Source organism: Lissotriton helveticus, chromosome 3_2, assembly GCF_964261635.1.
Source record: "Lissotriton helveticus chromosome 3_2, aLisHel1.1, whole genome shotgun sequence".
NCBI lineage: Eukaryota > Metazoa > Chordata > Amphibia > Caudata > Salamandridae > Lissotriton > Lissotriton helveticus.
Genome location: NC_136062.1, coordinates 25,236,836 through 25,262,016, shown reverse-complemented (window position 1 = coordinate 25,262,016; position 25,181 = coordinate 25,236,836). Strand labels below are relative to the sequence as shown.

General features: G+C 42.3%; 1 protein-coding gene across 2 annotated transcripts in view; it reads left to right on the top strand.

Moving 5' to 3' along the window:
- Nucleotides 1–25,181, top strand: part of LOC144826433 (transient receptor potential cation channel subfamily M member 7-like) — a 1,864,676-nt gene that overhangs the window by 713,565 nt on the left and 1,125,930 nt on the right. The gene's annotated exons all lie outside the window — the stretch shown is intronic.

Sequence of the window (25,181 nt, the reverse complement as noted above, 5' to 3'; positions counted from 1 at the left end):
AAGGATCTGCCTCCCTATCTTACTCCCTTAATTCTTGTAGTTCTGAGAAGGCGTTTTTGAGATGGTCTTGGACTTCTATTGGGGACATATGGCACAATCAAGTCTCTAATTTTAGGAGGGGCCTCTATTGTTTATTGCTTTGAGTCAAGTAAAGTGCGTTAAATGTAATCCTTATGTCAACCGGGAGCCTATGGAGCTGTTTCAAATGCTCCCCTACTGGCTCGTGAATTGGAACTTTGCAAAGAAGCCTGGCTGCTGTGTTCTGAACAACTTGAAGACCTTTTACAACGTATTTTGGGGAGCCTAGCTAAAGGGAGTAACCATACTCAAGACAAGAGATCAACATAGAATAAATTAGTATTTTCCCTAAGTACTTTGGGATCAACTCTAAGACCTTACGGATCATTGTAAGTAATCCGAAACAGGTGCCCACCAGCTTTTCTTCTTGTTTTTCCATTGGCAGTTCACTACCCACCCAGATTCCCAGATTCTTGATGGAAGGGTTAGGGTCTGGAGAGCTACCCATACAACTTGGCAAGCTGGGCAAAGGTCTGGCTACGACTTTACTCCCTAGGATCATCAGCGGTCTTGTTCCCATTTAACTTCAGGCAGCTGTTCGTCATCCACTGAGACAACGTTTCCAGGCATGGTAAAGATGCTTATAGTCTGAATTTGCTCTATTATCAAAGGAGACCACCAACTGCGTATCATCTGCATATGAGATCAAGGATAGGCCAAACTCCTGAACGATATCTGCCAGTGGTCACATATAGATATTGAATTGAATAGAGCTCCCGTGTCTGTTAATTAAAGAACCATGTGTTTAATTCCTTTCTAAAGGCAAGCTGTCAGTCTTCGTTTTAAGCCTGAGGGGCAAGGAGTTCCATAACCTGGAAGTGCAGGTCACAAAGCTCCTGCCACCCCAGGTTGATCTCTTAAATTTTGAAAACACTGTACTGTAGGCTGAAGAAGATTGAAGGGGCATAATAGGGGTATAGCGCTGAAACTGACACTTAAGACATTGCACACGCTGAAAAGGAACTTGGTCTGGAATCTATCAATAACACCTCTGTCACAGATCACGGTTTTACCCCCGAACTTGTACAGCGTATACCTTTAGAACCTACTATTATCACCACTAATACCCCTTGTCTGGCAGCCCCGCTGACTGCTCCCCCAAATTCTCCACTTCTACTACACCCCAGCCAAACGACGGACTCCCCGCTAGCCCCCCTGCCCACGTACACGCGAAGACGAAGATCTCACGCCAAGGGAGTCAAAAGGAAAGCTACTCATGGGAAATCCATCCACCAAGTTGTCACTTTAAGGGACAATGTATGTGATATCATGGAAGAACTGTTCCTAAAAAGACTTGAACCAGCTTTGGAAGCAGTAGCAAAGGATATAGTGGACACACTAAATGAATGGGTAGTGGGCTTATTGGCCAAGTGTAAGAAAATCGACATTCTTCTTAAACAATTTGTAAGCCAGAACGAGAATGCAACTAATCCCTCACCTGGCACTTCTAGCAATCGGGGTAGGATAAACACATCCTATCATAGAGAAACCCCTAGTGAGAACAGCAAGGCAAGTGGAGGTATCACGAAGGAGACTAATCACACTAAACAGGATGCACACACCATTAATCAGGTACACAGCGGGGCTGTTTATAAAACAAATTGTTTGCATCTCCCTCCAGAGGCGGCCCCCCTTGTGGCTGTCTTCACAGGGATTCCTCCACTTAGGGCCGGCAAATGGGAGACAAGTAAAGACCTGATGAGCCTGGCTGGGGAACACTGCACAGAGTTCAGTACTGGAGGCACAGATATAACAAGCACTATTATTATGGCACGAAGAGTGGGCTGGGTGGGGAATCTTCCCAAAACTATCCCAGGGGATTGCTGGTCGTAAATTTTAACAAATACGACAGCGCACACAGGTTGTTCTGGGATGCCTCAGAGTTGTCAAATATTGGTATTAGACCACTTCCCCTGGGTTATTTTTATCCCCCAGGTGGGATAACAAGATCTCTGGCCAAAACACCTGTGATTCGCCAGGCAGGGCCTGCCTGTGTTACCCCACATTTATCTTACCAGCAGCGCTTTAATAAGGTACATCAAAGATCTGGCCGAGAGCCATTATGCGGGGCGGGAAGAGACCCTCCCAGTGTGGTCAATCATGTGCCACAGGAAAGGGTGGGTGCAGCTGCAATCAGCCTTGCGAACCGATTCTCTCCATTGACATCAATGGAGACTAACGATTGACTGCCTGATGTTTCAGCTGCGGATGAAGGGGCTCCTAGCCTACAGAGACATCGCTGCAAAATTCTTACTTGGAATGTGGCAGGACTTAGCTCAAAAATCTCTGATCCTATTTGGCTTGAGTTTATTAACCAGCATGATATTCTGGCTCTTCAAGAGACCTGGGATACATCGCCTGCTTTAACTCTGGACGGTTTTCTCAGTTTCTCTACCCCAGCTGTACCGGTAGCAATGGGGAGAGCAAAAGGGGGACTGCCTATTTTGTTTTCACTTAACCTGGTTGGGGTTTTAAAAAAAATAGAATTTCCCCACAGGAATTCACTTATAATTGAATGGACCATTACGGATCACTTGAAAATTTTATTTGTTAACTTTTATAATTCCAAGGAGGGCCCAACCGGGAATGAGCACCTAACTACCTTGGGAGATTTTTTGTCAGTCTATAAACATGATTGTACTTCTGCTCCAGAGATGGTTATCCTAGGAGATTTTAATATTCACCCCTGTGAGGGGGATTGCTACAGTGATGGATACGGAGGATCACCTGTGGAGGGGATCCCCCATTTTGAACACACCAAGGAGGGTGATGCCCTTGAGAACCTCCTCTCTAACTTAAACTTACTTGAATCAGGTCTAGGCGAAGATAAGGTCAGAGCACCCACATTCATTGGGAGGGGCGCAAATACCATCATCGATTACATCTTTGTATCCCCTGGGGTGTTAGCCAAAACTCTTGACTATAGGGTAGTAACTACAATCTTTAGTTACCACAACCCGGTTATACTGGCGGTGGACCTTGGGAGTGTCTTGCATGGGAGGAACCCAGGAGTAGTGGCTCCAAGACATCTGTCAACCAGGGAACGGGATAGGCGGATTAAATGGGAGAAGGTCATCCCAGATGCCTTTTTTGAGACACTGGCACAGGAAACTGAGGATAATATGGCCGTCTGCCTAGACCCCACTTCATCAGGGGCTGATGTGGCTGCTTACGTCGAAATATGCTTACAGATTTCTAAGAACCTGGAATCTAGCAATGGCTCACACTGCGTGAAGGCACATAAATGGTTTGACAAAAAGTGTTCACTCACACATGATGCCCTACTCAAAGCACTTAAACATAGATCCAGGAATAAACCTTCAGTGGCGAAACTGCGTAAGGATTATAAACTGGCACTAGCACTACGCAAACACCAAAATAAGGAAGAAGCGTGGGACAATCTGCAATCAGCAGATGTGCTGAGGGACAGTAAAACATTTTGGGCCATCATTAACCAGTCGTTCTTCACAGAGGATGGGAACTCAGATATGGACTGCGTAATTGCGGACAATAGTTGGCTTGAGCACTTTAAAAATATCTATGATACAGAGCTAGGGGTTTTAACCTCCACTGATACTGTAGCATCCCGACACATTATGCCCATTAAGTTTAACACCCCAGAGGTAGAAAAGGCAATAAAAGACACAGGCAAACACAAGGCCCCTGGCCCTGATGGGGTTCCCGCAGATCTCTACATTCTGTATCCACAATTCTGGTCAAAAATTTTAACAAATGTTTTTAATGCAATACCCACTGCAGGTTTTCCACCATCCTGGTCATCTTCCATCATTGTCCCAATCTTTAAGAAGGGGAACAGAGGGGATCCCGCTTGCTACAGGCCAATCTCCCTGTTAGACTCTGCTGTTAAGATCTTAGGCAGAGTCATTTTACAGAGACTGGGGGATTGGCTTGAGGGGAGTGGGATTCTCTCCGATCTCCATTATGGATTTAGAGCTCATAGGGGGACCATGGACCAATGTTTGAACCTACACTTTATAATCAGCAAATACACAGTGGTGAAGGAGGGGCTTCTTTATTTGGGGTTTATGGACTTATCTTCCGCATTTGATTTAGTTAATCGCTCAAAATTATGGATTATTTTGCGGGACATGGGTCTAGACACTACTTTGGTTAATTTTTTAAATGATCTACATCAGAATCTGTCTGCATCTGTTAGGGTAACAAGGGATGGCAGGTGTACAGAGCATTTCAATTCAGGAAGAGGGGTCAGACAAGGCTACATTCTGGCCCCCCTTTTATTTACGCTCTACATTAATTCCTTGGGTAAATCCCTGGACCTGGCCACCCTGGACGTTCCGCGTATGGGAGGGTCTGCTATCCCAGTCCTCCTATACGCGGACGATGCCGTTCTTCTTGCACGTACAGGCATGGGACTACAAAAATTGTTAGATCACTTGGGTACTTTTATGGAAGCCCTGAACCTAAAAATCAGTACTTCGAAATTCCATGTAATGGTGACCGGTTTACGTAGGAAAACCGTGAAGGTTAAAACCTTGACGTGTAACGGAACACCAATTTCAAGGGTGCCTTTTTTTTGTTACCTAGGAGTTGTATTTGACGAAAGGGGGAATTGGGGTCCCCAACTGAAGCTCAAGAGCAATGTGGCTGTAAGATCTACCACGGCTCTTTTGAACTTCTCAAAGAGATTGAGTGCAAGACCAATGGAGGCTATGATCCGCATTTACAAATCAAAGTGTATGGTAATCGCCTCATATGGGGCCGATATTTGGGGCTACGTTCCAACACCTGGGATTCAAACCACAGAAAATAAGTTTATTCGATCCCTTTTGTCCCTTCCACAATCATCCCCCACGTTTTCAATTCACTGTGAAGTAGGTTTGGGGTACATTTCTGATCACCTAAAAATGGCCCCATTGTTATGATGGGTTAAAACGTGGCTGAATGAGGAGATCACGCTGAACCACCTGATACTCAGGACTGTTTGGCCCTGGACAGAGCTGACAGAATACCCTGGCTTTCGTATGTTAGAGCGGCATGCGTTAGGCTAGGGCGTCCGGAAATGTATCTATTTCCACAGGGCCTCAGGTTCGAGGATGTGGGGTGGATTAAGCGTGATTTCCTCAACCTGTTGGAGCTAGAAAGGGAGGAGGTTGAACTTATAAAACCCATAGTGAGAATAATCTATCAGCGGGTAACCTCTCCAGCTATGGAACCGTACCTGAAGTACGTGTCTAAACCTTACCATCGTTTCCTTCTGGTTAGATTTAGGTTCAACCTCATTCACCTTACGCTAGGTAATTATCCGAAATGGGGGTCCCCAGATGATAGCCCACCTTGCACCTGCGATAGCTTTTCCATACAGTACACGCTCCACTTAGTGATGTTTTGTGAACATTACTTGGTGGCCCGTAAAATTTTTTTAATCCCGGTCCTGAGGGAATTGAAATTTGTCCAGGTGAGGCCTGCCGTCCTACACCTACAAATGCTGGACTCTGTTAAGGTCACATACAGTGTAGCCAGCTTTTTGGTTGCGGCAGCACGTATAAATAAAACAAGACTTTCCTTGGCGATTCCATCAGTAGGTTGACAATGCCCTAAAATTTTTAACCAATAATGCACTGAGGAGGGTATGAAATTGCTGGTGGGTCTATTTCTATGAAATCGATTGCATTCATTTTCTCTTTGTATCAAAGATTTTAATTGTTGTAGATTGTTTATTTTGAACTACAATCATGTGTACATTTGTGGAATTTTAACTTGTGTTATAATGAATTTTGTACTGCTTTTATGGTTTTTATTAACCGAAATAAAGATATTTGACTGACTGACACTTAAGACATTCAGGGCCTGGGTTATTCAAGGACTTGAAGGCAATTCAGTGCCTTGAAGTCAATGTGCTTCTTAACAGGAAGCCAGTGGAGCTGTACAGGAGCTTGTCACAGATTTGTGTTTTGGTATTCCTCAAAGCAGTCGGGCTGCGGTGGTGTTCTGTAACACCTGTAGCTTGTTTAAAAATCTTTTCTGAATGTTAGTGAAAAGTGCATTATAGTAGTCCAGTTTGGAGACCATTAGAGTGGACACCATTTTCTGTAGTTCCCTTGGTATGAAGGGGAGAACTTGCCTGAGCAATTTTAAGAGAAAAAAGAAGAGGTTATTTGGTTTAATTTGGCCTTCGAAGGACAGTTTACTATCAAAAAGAACCTACCTGCTGATTTCTTCATTTCAAACAGGTAATGCACTATTTACACAATGTTAGAACTGGTGTTTCTGATTGGCAGAGATATGCAGCATGTCTAAGCAGGACTCACCACTCTAGTCAGGGTAATCTAGATCCACACTGAGAGATAACCTGTGCTCACCCTCTGGTAGCTTGGCACAGAGCAGTCAGGTTTATCTAAAGAGGGAATGTGTAAAGTATTTGTGCAACACACACACACACACACAGAGTAACACAATAAATACACCAAAAAAATACTCCACACAGAACTATAGAATATATTTTGTATGAGTAAAACAAGACCAAAACAACAAAAATCCAATAATTAAAAGTGGAGTTATGAATTTTTAGAGATTAAATCAAAATCTAGTTCTTAACTAATGTTCAGGCTGACCGCGATGGAGGCAGACTGGCTGCAGGTCCCATGCAGGTACTACTAAAGTTCCTTGGAAGGAGCAATTGTTGACGTTAAATACTCGATGTGTTTGTTGCGATCTACGCAGGCGATGAACCCCTTTACAATGCAGGCACTCCGTCATCATTGAGCTGCCCTGTCTGTCGTCGTCAAGCCGCACAGTCCATCAAAGTAATGTCGTCAATCGGCTCCTGCGTCAAAGGGAAATGCGTCAGTTCCAATCGGCGCAAAGTCATCATTTCATCGATTTTGCTGGTTCTGGATAGCAAAAAGCACCTTTCATGGGCCCAGCACTGGATTGGCATCACCTGGCAGGGCAGAACTCACTGATGGCACAGTCCAGGTGCTGTTGTAGGGTAAAAGAAAGCCCTGAGTTTTCAGAACAGGTGGCAAGCCCTCGAAGTCACCCTGCTTTCAAGTGAGAGTCCAGTCCTTGTCCTCAGCAGGGCAGAGCTTAGCAGGCAACAGGGCAGCACAGCAAAGCAGAACATTAGTTCTTCTAGAGCAGTAACTTTAAAGCAGGCACTTGAAGCCACACATGTCTCTATTTCATCTGAGCCCTGGCACCAGATTATCATTAGGGGGTAATTAGCTCTTTGTGTAGGAAACAGGACACTACCTATTCAGGTGTGTAGCCCCCCCATGCCTTCCTGTCCATGAAGAGCTATCAGAATACTGAGGAGTTCTCTGTCCACACATACCTGGAGGGCCCATGGGTGGTTTGTCATCCAGAGCTATACCAGGTCTCTACCGCAAGCATACCTGGGAACAGGGTTTTCACGGGCTGTGAAGGAAGCCTTCTTGCAGTTCAGGATGGGAGTTATACCAGCAAAAGAACTTCTCCCCCCATGGAAATGCTCCGAAACCACTACAAACTGTAGACTTTGCAGTGACCAAAAAGAGGATGTTATGCATAAACTATGTAGCTGCAAAGGTCTAGTGAAAGAGCGAAGGCTATTACTAAAACAACTCTGGAACCAAAGAAGACTGCGAACTCGCCGACAAGCATTAATAGCCCGCTTTGCAGGAAGAGATATTCAATTAGCTTGCAGACTGGTACGTTTCATGAAAATTGGAAAACCCAAGCTAAATCCTCCAGCCAGTACATGAACTGACTAAAAACGCCAAAATGTAAACCCCGGAATTGTAATCTTTATTTTTTAAGCAGTCTTCTTGTCAGACTCATTGTGAACTTTTAGGGTATTGTAAGCAGGAAAAGTACAAATTGACATTGGTTAAATGGAAACTCCTGGCTTTCAATTTTTAATCAAGGTTCGCTTAAAGAGATTTTATAACTTTCATTTGTAGTAAGTAGTACTAAAATAAAAGTAAAAACACATAGTAATTTTAAAAGGTTTTCAAACTAACTTCATTGTAATGAAATGAGTTGTTTTTTATGTGCTTTGCAAAGGTGCTTTCTTCTGTATTCTTAGCTCAATTGCAAAGATTTTTATTAATCACACAATAAATAATTTCTTTCTTTCTGTCACACCCACCCTTCCTGTGTTTGTGGTTCTCTAGAGGGAATGCACAAAGTATAGCTGTCACCATACCCCAGATGTGTATAGGAGACATGCTGCAAGGCATACAGAGCAGTAAAAACAGAGAAATGCCTACTTTCTAGAACTTTATGAACAAAGTGTGACAGACAAACAGAAGTGTTGGAATTGAGTCTCATTAAGTCCATAAGACATCTTGAATACCAACTGGTGCACATAGTGTTTCTTGGGTATCCATAAAAGGAAGGTTATGTCATAGGAATTGCTGATGAGATAAAAAGGACATTTGTGAGCAACAGTTCTGAGACCTGACGAGAACTCAGAGAACGGTTATTGATTTGAAACTCATTGACGTATATGCAACCAACAAGTGTGGACAAGAATAGGTGCTGGATATAAAGGAAAAGCGATTCAATGAGTAGAACATTATTCCCTTGGCTTCAACTAGCGCATCGTGGATTGGTTGCTTAGGCCCATCAAGAAAGGAGAACACAGCTATTTGTACAGTGTTAAAAAAAAAAAAGTAGTATCTCCTTTTGGGTAATTGAGTACACAATTGACAATTTTTTGTAATTTATGTTAATTTTTGTGTATAATGTATGATATGTGATCGTTGGAAGTAGGCATTGGACTATGGGGTGGGTTAAATGTATTGTAATATATGTATGATATGTTCATTTTTTTGTGTATTACAATTTGCAATGAAAATGTGATATGACAAATGTTTCAAAAAACAAATTTGAATTTGAATTTAAAAGCATTTATTAAGCGCACGTATACCAATCGGTTTCTTGGCGCTGAGGATGCAATTGAACCGAGTAAAAGGGGTGCTGAAGGTTAAAATGGAAAGGCCTGCAGGAAAAGATGAGTTTTGAGCGCCTTGCGGAAGTCAGAGTACAAGGGTATAGATCTGATGGTGGGGGGAAGGGAGTTCCAGAAAGTGGGGCCAAGTACAGCGAATGTCATCCCTCCCATCCTTTTCTTCCTGAAACGTGGTACGGAAAGGAGAGACTGGGTGGAGGAGCGGAGTTCTCTAATCGGGGTGTAATTTTTGATTTCAGAATTTAAAAAAGCTGGTGCAGTTCCGGATCGGGCCTGAAACGTGGTACAATGAAGTTTGAAGAGGGCCCGCTCTCTAATGGGCAGCCAATGCCAGTCCTTTAATAAAGGGATGGCGTGGTGCAGTTTAGGGAGGCCATGAATGAGGCGGGCGGCTTGGTTCTGGACCAGCTGAAGGCGTCGAAGGGCATAGGCCGGGACACTATTATACGGGAGGTTACCGTAGTCTAGGCGAGATAACACCATTGCCATCAAAATGAGTTTTAAAGCAGAGGGGGAAAAGAATCTGGAAATTTTCCTGATAGTATGAAGGGTAAAAAAACAAGATGATACCACCAGGCTGATCTGGGAGTGCAGGGTAAGTTGTTGGTTCAGCGTGATCCCAAGGGTTTTAACTGAGTGAGAAGGTAGGGGGCGGCACCAAGTGAGGAGGGCCAAAACGTGGGGGTCCAGGGACTGGATGTGCCACCTGTGAGAACCACCTCAGTTTTGTCTGGATTAAGTTTAAGGTGGTTGAAATTCATCCAGTCCCTGATGAAAATCATAACCGATTGAAAATTGTGGGTGGACTCAGGGGAGGGGGAAAAGTTGAAGATCAACTGGAGGTCATCTGCAAATGGTGATCATTGCTATTGAATACAGTGGTTAGACGCGAAAATTGGTGAGACGTCAGTACTAGCAGTTTGTGATGTTTGCTTTGGGAGTGGCCTAGCTTTACCTAACGGTCAATATTAAAAAGACCTTTTTAATGCACATTGATAAGCAGGTAAAGAAGCCTAAACCGATCTTTATCATAAAAGACAAGCTGGAATGTACTACTACGTACCCCTATCTAGGTATTTTATTTGATAGCAAAATGTCCTGGAAGCAGGCCATGTGCAGTAGGAAATTAATGTTTCTACGTGCAACAACTGCCCTGATTACTTTCGCACGAAAACTTGGAAAGCCTCCTCCCGAAGAACTTCTAAAAATATACAATGCCAAATGCCACAGTGTGGCAGTTTATGGCGCAGGGGTGTGGGGCTATGCTGCTGTAGAAACTTTACAGGTGGTGGAGAATGGTTTTATTAGGTACATGCTGGCAATTCCAAAAGGTGCTCCAACCTACGGTAGCCATATTGAGCTGGCAATGGATTACATTACGGATAACATCAAACTCCAGCCCATTCTCTTATGGCACCGAGTTTGGACCACGGAGCAGTGTAACCTGACTCGCTCACTTATTATGGATTGCCTGGGCCTGGCCAATTGGACAAAAATCGCCTGGCTGGCCTATGTGAGTAACTTTTTTAAGGATATAAACATGACTATGTATTTCTTTGAGCCCTCAACCTTACTAAGCATGTCAAGGAAAAACTTAAAAATCCTCTGCTTATCACATTTGAGGGAACTCCGTATATCTCAAGAAATTACTAAGATCTCCAATATCCAGATCCTAAGTGTTCAATCTGCCTTAGGCATCCAACCCTACCTAAAATACCATCTGAATGCATATGAAAAATATCTCCTGACTCGGTTTCTTTTTAATATATTCTTTCGTATTGTTTTCTTTCCGAAAAAGCAAGATTGGTCAAAATCTATTATTATGTGCCCATGTGATGATACCTCGGAACAATCCACAATCCATGTTACGCTTTTTTGCAGATTTTATTAATTACCTCGAAAGCGTTGGATTATCCCCTTATTGTCCCATCTATGGGTTTGAGATCCTGTCGTCCCGCTTTCCTTGCTTTGCAATACTTAGACTCTAAATTTATTGCTAAATGTGTAGCTGCTTTCCTCAAAACTTGTATAAAATATCGGTGTAACTATGATTAATTTGTCTTTTAATGCACTTGCACTTTATCAATACTCTGTTTAACAACTTTGTCTGTTTTTAATTTTAAAATGTATCCTTTTCATGTAAATCCTGTTTTTGGTATAATTCTTTCTGCCGTCCCATTTTTATACATTGTTTATTGTAATGTACTTTTTATAGTTCCTAAAAAATTATGGAACCCAAATAAAAGATATGACTGACTGACTGACTACTGCCCATTAAGGGCCCACCCCTGAATTAGGTGGTGCACTTTCTAAAAGTGACTTTCTAAAATAGTAATGTTAATTCCAACTTTACCATTAAAAAGGATTTATCATTACCATTCCAAAGATATAAATATGATGCAGCTACTCCTTTCTGATCAGGAATTACAGCTTTAAAGTGTTTTAAGGAATTCCAGATGCTAACATTTGAGAGGAGTAGGCCTCATAGTCGTGAAAAACAGACCTAGCTGTTTGTCACTACTAGAACATGTACCTGTCCTACCTTTTACTTAGACAGCACCCTGTCCTTAGGGCTACCTAAGGCCTACCTTAGGGGTGACATGTGTAACACAAGGGGAGTTTTTTTTTTTTTAAACTTTATTTTTCAATTTTGATACACAATGATCAGGAAATCAGAACGATAGTGGTACATTGTTAGGCGTTCCATTATACAACAATGATATACTGTGATGTACATGTCAGAACATATGGCATCAGTAGAAATAGTCTAGATGTCAGAGCAATACAAAATCACTAAAAGCCAGCTCACACTTCTCGGGGTCAACAATTTTGAGCATCTTCCCTTCTACAGGCATAACCCCAAATGCATAATCCCTGATCCGGAAGCGTCCCAGTGGACTGCGTGGCACATAAATATGAATACAGTGTACAACATCAACAGGAGTATCCTTCCCACGTGCTGTTTACTCAGCCCACCCCCTCCGGAACAATGCCACTCTCCACCTGCGATCAGGTTCTCTGTTTTTCTCAGCTATATATGCCCTATAAAGGCCCCAGATGTCTTTACGACGTGAGGAACTGGTCATCAGGGACGCATAAACTTCACAATTCACATTACAATACACTAGACTTCTAAGCCAAGCCTATGGTGTGGATCCCTGTTTCTTGCCCCACATTAATGCTATCTCTCGTTTAGCCTACAGGAACCCAAGCGCCGCAAACCTCCTCACTTTCTTGGGGAAGTTAACCATGTAGCCCAGGAGAGCAATTTCAGGGGTGGGGGTCAAAGACAGGGAGATCATGTGTCTCAGTGTGACATGCACCTGCTCCTAATACAGTTGCAGTCTGGGACAAGTCCAGGTCAAATGTGCAAAATCTGCATGAGGGGCAGAGAATTTCCAACAATGGTGTAGCCTAGATGGGTCTATCCTGTGCGACCAGACAGGTGTGTGGTAAATTCTACAAAGGAATTTAAAATGCAGAAGTTTGTGTATGCTGTTAAGGGACACCTCCTTCGTGACTCTGCAACCCTGTTCCTATTGGTCGGCCGAAATAGGCCGGCCTAAGTCATGTTCCCATGCCGTGCGAGTTTTAACATCAGTGAAGCAGAGACGCATACCTTGTACATTTTCGATCCCAAATGAGCGCCCGTTTCACTCTCAATAACTAACGTTAAGGGAGCAGCAGGTTCGGGCGCTGTTGTGAATGTATCTAGGACCCTAATTAAATATTCCCGATTCATGCCTTATGTGGTTATAACAAAACAAAACATAGCCTTATAAAGGCATAAGAATCATGTCCATATTTAGTCATAGCCAATGCAGTCCAAATACAGCAAGGCTACTCCCATAGACTCCTAGAAAGTACAACGCGTTCTTTAAACAAACCAAGCCTCCAGCAGCCCGGGAATTCCCCCTGCTTTTGTTTTGATTTGCACAAGAACTCCTGAAGTCCAGAAAGAACTGTAAGTTCTTAGTGACGTCTTATGTCCAACCTTACGTCAAACCCGGCACCTTCCAGGTATAAATATACCAACGTTGCCTTAAGCAAACACACAGTGGTTTGGAGCAGAGCGGCTATCTACTTGCCCGACGCCCAGCTGATGCGAGTGCCCTCCCATTTGACGCACTGAGAGAGACGCTGTCTTTTCTGTTGCCGAGAAATCCAGCTCCGGTGTTTCCAGTCACCCTTGCGGGTTGCTGGGAGATCGAGTCGTGAGAGAGAGATACAAGACCTCCTTCATTCTAAAACCAAGGTACGGAGCGGATTAAAACCTTAAGAGAATTCTTGATTCAGATTCTTGGCAAAAACCAAGTTAACTTAAACTGCAACTTACTTACTCCTTCCCACGTATTAGGCTTAGGTCAGGTACACCGGGGTAGGCGTATCTTAGAAGCACCAGTTGAGTAAGTTTAGTCAATGATTTTATGTATGTATATATTTTATCCGTTTTAAAGTATCATATGGCTCAGAAACCATATCGGTGCTTTTACAGTATTATTTCATAATACTACTTTTACTGTACGCACTTTACTTCATGATAAGTATTGCAATTGTGGCAACTCACTTCTCTTGCATGAGAAAGAGGACTGCTCAATAAATAACACCTTTTATTGAAAACGCCTGTCTCTTTATTTCTCTGCACTCTAGTGAAATTAAGCATGCACGATTGACTGAGTGAAATATACTCTTTATTCTGAGGGAGCAAAGTTGTCATGTTTATGCGGTTGTCCGAAACTAATCCCTTCTTGTCTAATTGGGAAAGTTAACTCCTTCCTGAACTTTCAAGAAAGTTTCTAGTGACCTCTGAGCTAGCTGGCAAACCTAATTAAGTCTAACATAGTCAGTAGAGACCTAGATGACCTCAGTCCTACATCTAAACTGCTGTTTATGTTATTCCAATGCGCAGAGCCTATTGGGAATATAGGAACTACACTATATGGCGCCCAACGTTTGGTAAGAGGATAATCTAACGCAAGATACAAGAGTAACTCAGTCGTGCTTATCACACAGACCCCTTTTCCCGTAAAAACTCCAAAAGACGTCTGGAGTGGGTAAAAGGTTAATATCCGCCAGAACTTAGTAGGAAGAGATTCCTATGTATAGTTTTTTGGTTTAGTCAATGTTGAAGGATACAGTGTTCCAAAATATTGTGCACCTAATCTTTGTTTCCTTGAAACTTGCTCTGCAACAAAACTTTCAGTCAGCAAATGGCGGAAAGTGACGATGAAAGGGAGAAAGCTAGAATAGCAGCTCAACTCCTAGCGGATGACACAAGTCTCCGAGATGAAGACCCGAATGCTATAATCATTCCGGTAAATGTAAGAAGAACTATAACTCTTAAACTTATAGAAAATGGACTATCATCAAGAGGTGGTACAGTCATATTTGTGGTAGAGGCCCATGAATATCGGCAGACAGAGGTATTCTATTCATGGATACATTTTCCAGCAGCACACGCTGTGACACAAGATTTCCACTATTACAAAATATAGGAACCTCCGGATGAATACGCTCCTTTCGAGGACGTTGGAATTCCACTAACATACCAAGAGCACCTGCTCTGGTTTAATGGCGCCCTAAAACATCAAAATCACATCACCAGGCTCGGTCCACTAGGTAGACCAGGAGCCACATGGCCGGTTCTAGCCAGCTACACACCACATCCCGACATTGAAAAAATGTCAGACCGGGAACTTTTAGCTCAGCTAAAGCTACTAATTAAAATACATAGACAATTGGTCCAATATGTCATGCGGACTTCAACAGTCTAACCAGCAAAAAAATTCCACAGCACACCCCTCACCAGGGGAACACAAATAAAATCACACCACAGAATATACAATCAGCCATTGGCAAAATACCCGCAAAACGGGAACAAATTCCATTCTGGTTAGCTCAGAAAATCACTCAAATAGAGGCAGTATTTCCTGATACTACACCTCATGAAAAACACAGAATTTTGACTATCTGTCTTCCAATGGGGATCGCACCACATGTGGAGGACTGTGTAAACTTGGGGCACAGTCTTTGCTTCGATATACACAAAAACACATGGTGTTCCATCCATGGCGGTTATACCACACGTACTAAGACATATTCAAAATGAATACGGTCCAGAACCAGCTTTAACTCTAGGTATGAAATTACTGAAAGACTTTAAGCAAGTCTCTGCTATATTACTAGCCAACATAAAAGGAGAAGCAGCATCTGTAGCGATCCGCCAGAAATTGAAAGAAACAGATATAGCAGAACAACCTTTTGAACGTGCCAGAATCATAGAAAAATCCTATGAAGAACTAGGTAGAGATAGTTTGGGTGGGAAACCACTAAAACCACAACTAACTGAAAATCCTGAAAAAACTTTTATTAAGAATAATCTCAACACTCCAAAAAAGAGTTGGGAGGGTAATAAACAATCCACTCCCAGAGAAAAACTGTTTCAGTCCAGAGGAAGGTCTCCTCAAAGGAGAGCTAGATCTCCAGAACGAGGAGGCAAGTCTCCCCAGAGGGAGCCCTCTGAGAAAACATACAACCTTAGAGATAGGGATAAATTGAGAAAACCTGACAGATATCAAGATATTGATACACGTCCCTCTCGATCTTTTCAGACTTCCTCACAGAAATCGGAAAGAAGAGGATGGTCAGAACACAAGGAAGAGCACGTCCAGTCCAAAAACAAGGAACCTGCTCATCAAAGTAAAAATTTACAATTTCCAAAGAAGAAGGTAGCCAGTATTAAAATAAAACATGCCGAGGATTATGAGGACACAACTGAAAAACGGAGAGTGGGCCCAGACAATGCTAGACAGCGCAGCAGAAGTAACCATAGCTCGCAAGATCCTGATGAATCTTCTGGAGACAGTGGACATGAATGAATACATTCAAGTGGAAACTGCAGACACCAGAGTTAGCAAACCCCATAAATTATATGAAATAACATTACGTATAGAGGGGGACAAAACTAGGAAAATAAAGGGTCTCTTTTGGTATAAAGGCTAAAGGCTATGATATCCTTCTAGCTGAGAGAGACTGGCCACCAGAGTTTGTCAGGGAGTGCCCTCATGGCGAAGAAATGATTATGCCTGCCTTCTCAAATCATATTTCAATTCATAAAAAATACACACTTGCAAGAAAATGGGCAGTGGCCCAAGCCCCTGCACTATATAAAAATCATGTAGGATGCTATGAGGATTCTCCTCACCATAAAATCCAGTTAAAAAATCAACCTACTGCCCAAAGGCAGTATCCAGTTAAGCAAGAAGCTAAAAAGCAAGTCAGGGATATCTTAGATCAACTTGAATATCAGGGGTTGATTGAAACATGCACCTCACAAATGAACAATCCTTTGTTTCCTGTCTCCAAGCCAGACGATTCATATCGTCTAGTTTTGGACTACAGACACCTAAACTCTTGCTGCAAAACATTTGCAGTACAAAACTCACACAGTGCAGCACTAATGAATAACATCGTGCGCAAAAAATATAAAACGACATTAGATATCTCAAATTGCTTCTTTTGTCAAAACATTGCACCTGAAAGCAGGTATTTGACCGCTTTCTCAACAATGGGAGCGCAGAAACAATTCTGTCGACTCCCACAGGGATTGAAGAATAGCCCAGGATTATTCTCAGCAAGGCTAACAGAGTTACTAAAAATGTATGATGATGAGGCATTATCTTATGTCGATGACATCTATCTTACAGAGGATGACCTGGAGACACACTTGAAAAGAGTGAACACCATAATACAAGGGGTTCGCAGCTGAAGGGTATAAATTCAACGTTAAAAAGTCACGAATTTCTCAGCTAACTGTCCTGTTTTTAGGATATGAATTATCAAGTGAAGGCAAAAGCCTAGCAGACAACTTCTTAGAGAAGTGTGCAGTACTCCAAGCACCAAAAACGCTGAAGAACTTACAATCAATACTAGGTTTCCTGAATTTCGGAAGAACATACATTCTAAATTATGCAGAGAGGGTTAAACCTCTCTATGAATTAATAAAACCTGATTTCAAACCAATTAATTGGACTCAGAAACACACAGAAATTTTAAGATCATTACAAACCGACATATTAACTAAAACAAAACTGCAAACACGCGGAAATGAACGCAACCTTGTAATCCGAGTCATCCCAGGAAGATGCGGATTCACGTACCTGACCTCTAATGAGGGAGAAACTGTACCCATAGCTTATAAATCACACTTCTACACACAAGCTGAAATGAAATTCAGTTCTACTGAAAAAATTCCGACCGGTTCAAACTGCTGTAGCAAAAGAAAGAGCCCTAGTCCAAGGGAGAAACATATCTGTTTTAACAGCAGTATCAGCCATTGAGGCAGTAACAAGACCACGCATTCCAAATGCTGTGGCATTGGATCCAAAATGGATACAATGGGAAATTTCTCTTGCTGCAGAAGACGTGAAACACGCTTTTGATTCGAAAAGGAAAAAACTAGAAGATCTAAAATACGAAAGTGAATGTCCTCTGTCAATCGAAATTCTGCCTCTAAAACAGTACACCTGTGTAATCTACACGGACCGATTTGCACAACACTACGTTGTGGATAAAAAGTCCTACAATGCAGCGTGTGCGATTGTTAAAGGTCGCTGGCGCTTAGGTAAATTCAGACCAATAATCACTAAAACTGAATCACTCAAACTGTACAGCTTAGCGAGCTGAAATAAGGTCTTTAAAGATGGCGCTTGAAAATGCCGATCGCGAATTCCCCACACTAATAGTGTGCGATTCGCATTACTGCGCCAAGTCTTACAATAATGACATGCAGACATGGATCAAAAACGGTTACAAAGATGAGACTGGTGCCACAATAAAGCATAAAAAACTTTGGGAACAAGTAGTTCTTTTGCAGAAAGGACTACAAAAGACTCACGTGATACATACACTGAGTCATCAACGTGATGGCGTTCACGTTGCAGGGAATTCATTGGCTAACAGAGTCACAGCGGCAGCGGTTCAACCAGCTTCCATAGCTACAAAAAAGCGTACTAAAAAACAAAGAGACGGTGAAACGCTACTAGCTACTAGCAGTAAGAGCCACAATGAAAGGCAACTATGCGGCGTTACCTCTAAATTATCCACTCGGAAATAAATACATAATTGATGCAAACTCCGTTCCTTTTGCTCAAATCCCTGGAGTGGGGGATAGAGTAATTCCAAACACGAACCGGAGGGCTTACTTGATTCAAGAAGCTTACATGGGACAGGGTCTGAGGCACCAAGGGATCTTGAAATCTGTAGTAGAATTACAATCACAATACTGGTGGCCGGGGATGAACGTGCAAATTTACTACTTTGCAACGAATTGTCAGAACTGCAATAGAGATTGCAGTGGTGAACCAGATGAGACACCAGCCCAGATACCTTTATTAGAAAGCATTAGGCGATCTATATGCAAAAATCCAGAAGGAAAAAGAGGATCCCATAATTATTAAGACTAGATTCATTTAGATGTAGGCCTCAGCGCTCGGCTGACACCAGAACTGTTATACAAAGATTTGCGAGTCTTTATCGGCACATACGCAATTGGCATGCTACATTTTGACCAGGGTCCTGCGTTTAGCTCTCGAGCTTACAAGGAGGCCATGGCCAGCATGGGCATTGCATTGCGGTACTCTTCCTCCTTCCATCCTGAGGGTAATGTGGTAGTGGAAAGAAAAACCCGTGACATAAAGCAATCTATAACGGCGAGGGTATTAGGTTCGGGTGATGGGTGGGTCAAACATCTGACAAGTGTCCAACGTAGTCTTAACAATCTGCCACGAAATTCTCTAAGAGGTATCACTCCATACGAACTATTGTTCGGTACTAGAATGAAAATCCAGGACTTAGATTGTCAGACTTCAGTGGTAAAAGAAAAAGCCTTTGATATCAAAGATCGTTTGGCTGTTTTACAGGACTTAAATGAAACAAGAAGAAGTCTAACTAACATAAAGTTAAAGCCAACAGCCACTGAAGAAAAACCACCTGCCCCAGCAAGACCTGTCTGGATTCCAAAGATTGGGTATTTAGTCAGAGAGAAGATCGCGGTCAAGAAGGAATTTGGGCCTTCTTACAGAAAAGCAGTACCTGTCTTAGCTGTCAGCGGAACAAGATCAGTAGTACTACCGCCCCTTGCTGGTAAAAGGAGAACAGAGTTGTATCAATCGACCTGGTAAAACCACAATCATGTGGCCAATAATAAGTAGTAGGCCCAGTGGACTCCCGAGAAGTAGCAGAAGACCAAACCTTGCTACAATCCAAGAGGTTCAAACTGAGAGACTAATCACTTTTGATAAACCTGCAGTGAACAAAAAAGGACTATGCAACAAAGCCATGGAACTTGTGCCTCTTGAAACCCAAATTGCAACAGTTCGTCAAGAAACACCAGTCTACAATGATGTAGCCTCTGAACATACATATCCAAAGATTAATGAAAATCCGGAAGCAATTCCAACAATTGAGAGAACTGCATCTGGCTCCTTCATCAATTTCGATGACTTTTCTAATGATCCAAGTGAACATGAAGAAACGCCAGCAACAAAAACTTTCAAAGAAAAAGCAACTGAACTCTTTCAGCGACTCAAAGAAACATATCTGATTTCACTATGGATTGAATTATGGATTGTGTTAGGTGTACTTTTCCTACTGCTTTGGCTCATCATGGTTTTATGTTTGGGTAGATTTATTGATGGAAAATATAGTACAATGGACACAGCAAGTCAGAACATCAACTTGGTCCTAAATCCTTACAGATCCTCTCACATCGAGAAAAGAGAACTGTCATCAGTGAACATCACAGCCAATCCAATACCCGTTGGGGTAGCATGGGACAATACGGATTATGAAATCTATGGCCCGATTGAGCTCCTGAAATATCTACACCAGTTCAAGGTTTCATTAAGTGACTTTGTGACACCAAGTTCTTTCTCTGATGATTGGGACTTTGAAAATATTAATAATATGATGTCAGATTTAGTAATGTCAGCTAAATTCACAGAACATGATTATTTGCAGGATTCATCAAACTATGAAGAAATGTACTGTTATAATCATTATGGTCATCACTATTTGCATGAATCTGCTCAACCTAGAAATGTTTTTAATTATAACCAATGGGAACATTGTCCAACACCGCCAAAAGGCAGCTTGAAAACATTTTATGAGAAATTCCCATACTTCTCAGGGTTTAACAGTGATCCAGAAACGTTTTATTTTAAAATGTTAAATAAGACAGGAATGAAAACAATGTTGACAAATACTAAATTGATTTATTCTGAAAAATTTTATGATAAAATGACTACATTTGGTTATGAATTTTGGAAAAACAACATTGAAACAAAAACCATCGGGGATACAAAAGACTGGCAGGTACAAAATTTAGAAGCATTATTTAGAGCCTGCATGATCCCAGAACAGATAATATTCCTGAATGACACCATTCAACAAACAACTTGTCTTGGTTTAGCAAAGATAAAAGACTTAAATAAACCGTCTATTCCGAAGCCCATACCTGATAGTAATAGCACTACAGATGTGGAGATAGACGTATCCCATATTTTACGCCAAAACAGAACAAATCCTGATTGGAAAAAATGGTTGATCTGGCCCACAGACACAAATAACTGTCAAGATGGATTCCTGAACAAAATACAGGGGTTAAAACAGAACAGGCCAGACCCAAGATATTCCCAGAGACAACATCCAGGGATAGTTACAACATACAGTGTAGGGAAACTATGCCTTGAGTGGCTACAAAAATCCACACTGGCTGAAATTAAGCAACACTTGACTTTACTTAAAGACGGTGCTGACTTGCGAGATTTCATACTGGGACCTCGCAAACAGCGTCAAAAACGTCCCATATACGCCGGTATATACGCTGCTTACAACGAGGCTTGGAAAGTAATGCAAATTGAAACTGCTGAAAAAATACGAGAAATTGATCGTATAAATTTGGAAAAATCACTTTCTGTAGTGGACAATGGGTTAACGACTCTGTCCTACAGAATTTATTCACTGGACAGCATTGTATCATCTGCTATTGATATAATAGATCAGGACTTGCTAATGTTACAACATGGTCAGTCCCAATTGCGTTCTATTGTACAGATTGGCTGGACGTTGCGTTCAGGCTAATCAACATAACGTCATTATTTTCAATCTTTAACCTTACTGATAAACAAATCAGTTTGGCACAAAAAGGAGCAGACTATACGATTCTGAGCATTGAAAAACTTGAGAGATTACCATTGACAATGTCAGAGAGACCTGTCATTGAATGGATAATACATGGAATAATTACAATTTCGATAACAACTTTTCAGTTTCAGTATTGCCGAAAGTATATACCAGCAGGCCTGTATGAAAGGTTGGGTAAAGGATACATCAAATCGACCTGGAATTTACCGTATACACATAAATGTTATAGTGAAGGGAAAAAAGAGGTATTTATTAGTGGTAACAACTGTAAAAAATCAAATAACCTTTCATGTCACCTGCACGGTGCTCCTGCAACACAGATAGAGCCTTTTTTCAGACAGCTTTCCAACGGCAGCTATATTCTAATAAGTGACCACAGCTGTTGTGGCATGGTGCCAGGAAAAGCCTATCTCGTAAACGTTACTTCCAGGGTCATTTGCTGTATGCAAGTATTGTATCCAAACAGCAATCCAGACATGGAGGCGGCAATATGGCCTTCTTTGAATATCTCTTCTATTCGAATTGATACTTTAAGCAGAATGAAGTCTATTCTTTTAAAGATAACTGTGCCTTTAACCTCGTCCAAAGAGACGTATGATCTGCAAGTTGCAAGGACCGCGGCAGAGATACATTTCCTATTATCGACAAATTGCCCCGTGCATTTCGTAGAAATGTTAGGTCAAATCTTAAACATGTCTGATACCAGTGGCATCGCACATGTAATTTTTTCTGGACTGTTAGCACCCTTTGAAACAGTTCTGGGCATTTTCCAGAATTTTGTGCATTCTTTATTCAGCGGCCTGCCTCTTCTTTTGGGACTCGTAGCAGGAATTTTATTTTTGATCCTTCTGCTCCGATATGGCAAGCCAAGCCGCAGACAAAACTCCAGCTACAATGGAAGAAACGATCCTAGCAATACGCTACAGAGACCGAATCACTAGAGTTCTCGGCTTTGCCCGGCTAAGAGATCAGAGTGCAACCTGGTTTCCTTCATTCAAACCAATCTGGCAAGATTGCATCCTACCTGTGCTTTGATGTCTGCTCTGCGGAGAAGAATGCGTGTTGGACGTCTGTCTTACACTACCATCAGCAGTACCTATGGAAGTCGATACTTTGCTTGGTTCGGTAACGGATCATGCATCGTGTTGTCCCCAGCGGCTACCTATTCTGATGACGGCATCCTGAAGTACGAGATGAAAGCAGCACCACACAGGTACAACCTTCTGTGGACATTGCTGATCCCGACATCGATGATGGCAATGATTCTCACATATGCACTATTTCAGCTTTTTCGAACTTGGTCGAACTCTCACCTACTGTTGTAGACCAATTTTTCGCAACCCTGTTTGATATGATGTTCTCTCCTAACAACGAGAATAACTTTTAAAACGAGCACACAGCGCTCCCTGAATTCTGTATTCGGCCTTCAGTTTTTGATAAACAACACTACTGAAAACAATTGGAACTATTTTTTCCCCTGAAAACAAAATTATTTTTTCCACTTCCAAAATATTTACTTTTTTTGACACATGGTACTCTGCTTGAAGTAGAACTATTCTTAGGGAACAGAACTTCTATTTTTGGAGACACTAGAGACAATATTTTACCTCAGCCTCTAGCACATGTACAGTATTTTGTAAATATGTGATGAAATGGTCTCGACCTTCTTTTCTGTATTCAGAGCCATTTCATAAATGTAATTTTCGCAATTCATTCAGCCGATATTTATATATGCATTATCTGAATGATGGTGGTGTGGTGTGGCTCACTGGTTAGAGGCGGCAGACCCGGAAGCAGAGGACGGCCCGGGACCAGGGTTCAATTTTCGACGCGGCAGGGTCGTGGACCAGGGTCAGCGGACTCGATAATTCTCGCCTCGGTGCCTACTCTAACCAGGGATCACACTCGGCAACTCTGGGCATTAGCTTGCCTCATCTCCACAACGGCCCCCTACTTACGCCGGGGATGCCTGGTTTCACCTTGGAGATACCCAGTAAGGACCATCTCACAGGGAAAGCCAGGACGGGTTCCCCAGCGGTCTACAGCGCAGAGATACTCCTTCGGGAGTCGATTCTAGCGCTTTAGAAACTCACAATTAATTAATTAATTAATTAATTAATTAACAATTAATTAATACCACTGCTTGAAAAACGTACAGTATAAATACTCATTTTCGTGTATATACCATACACCATTTCAAATGCAATTTATGTATTTTGGGGTGGGTTGGAAAACACACATGCATCTTTATATGTAACACGGTGGTTTGGAGCAGAGCGGCTATCTACTTGCCCGACACCCAGCTGATGCGAGTGCCGAAGGAAGCCGACCCTCCCATTTGACGCACTGAGAGAGACGCTGTCTTTTCTCTTGCCGAGAAATCCAGCTCTGGTGTTTCCAGTCACCCTTGCGGGTTGCTGGGAGATCGAGTCCTGAGAGAGAGATACAAGACCTCCTTCATTCTAAAACCAAGGTACGGAGCTGATTAAAACTTTAAGAGAATTCTTGATTCAGATTCTTGACAAAAACCAACTTAACTTAAACTGCAACTTACTTACTCCTTCCCACGTATTAGGCTTAGGTCAGGTACACCGGGGTAGGCGTATCTTAGAAGCACCAATTGAGTACGTTTAGTCAATGATTTTATGTATGTATATATTTGATCCGTTTTAAAGTATCATATGGCTCAGAAACCATATCAATGCTTTTACAGTATTATTTCATAATACTACTTTTACTGTACGCACTTTACTTGATGATAAGTATTGCAATTGTGGCAACTCACTTCTCTTGCATGAGAAAGAGGACTGCTCAATAAATAACACCTTTTATTGAAAATGCCCGTCTCTCTATTTCTCTGCACTCTGGTGAAATTAAGCATGCACGATTGAGTGAAATAGCTGTCTATTGTTTTCACACGACTCTAGAGATATACTCTTTATTCTGAGGGAGCAAAGTTGTCATGTTTATGCGGTTGTCAGAAACTAATCCCTTCTTGTCTAATTGGGAAAGTTAACTCCTTCCTGAACATTCGAGAAAGTTTCTAGTGACCTCTGAGCTAGCTGGCAAACCTAATTAAGTCTAACATAGTCAGTAGAGACCTAGATGACCTCAGTCCTACGTCTAAACTGCTGCTTATGTTATTCCAATGCGCAGAGCCTATTTGGAATATAGGAACTACACTACAGCGCAATGGGAAATGTGGGACAAGTGGCTCTCAGTATAGAATGCATACGCCTCAGTACGAAGGCGTCCATGAAGGAGCCGTCTTGGAACCGAACATCCTCGGTCATCGAGAAGACATGATCTTTTGGAATGGATCACCCATCTTTTGGACCCCAAACTTTGTCAGTGTGCGTTTACTAATGTTTCGCCTGAGATGGGGAGCCATGAGGGGTTAGGGAGCGGTAGAGCTGGTGAATACAATAGGTCCAGACCTAAAAATCTCCGTAACTTCACCCACTCCCAGCTAGGGTTGGGAATTGTCTGGATATCTAGTGGGTCCCTCGGGACCCCTTTAGGTAGAACCTGATGATAGTGGCAAGGTCCATGGCAACGTCCATGTGTATATGGACACCAAGATATTTGAGCGTGTCAGGACACCATTCAAGTGGATACTCACAGTCCCAAGGGGTAGTGCTGCATGTTAGCGGGAAAATCACAGACTTGTGCCAGTTAATACCAAGCCCTGAAAACCGGTCGAACCGTAGGATCTCCCTGATAATTGGCTCAAGGTTAAGTTGTGGGTGTCTCACATATGAAATAGTGTCATCTGCATAAAGGGACACCAACCAAGGACCAGTTTTAAACTGCAGACCGCGGTGTAAGTGACGCTCCTGAAAGTGTCTGATCAGAGGGTCTATTGCTAGAATAAATAATAAAGGGGACAAGGGGCAGCCCTATCTCGTATTGCGAGATAGGCGAAAAGGTTGGGATATCGTTCCATTAAGATGCAGTCTGGCAG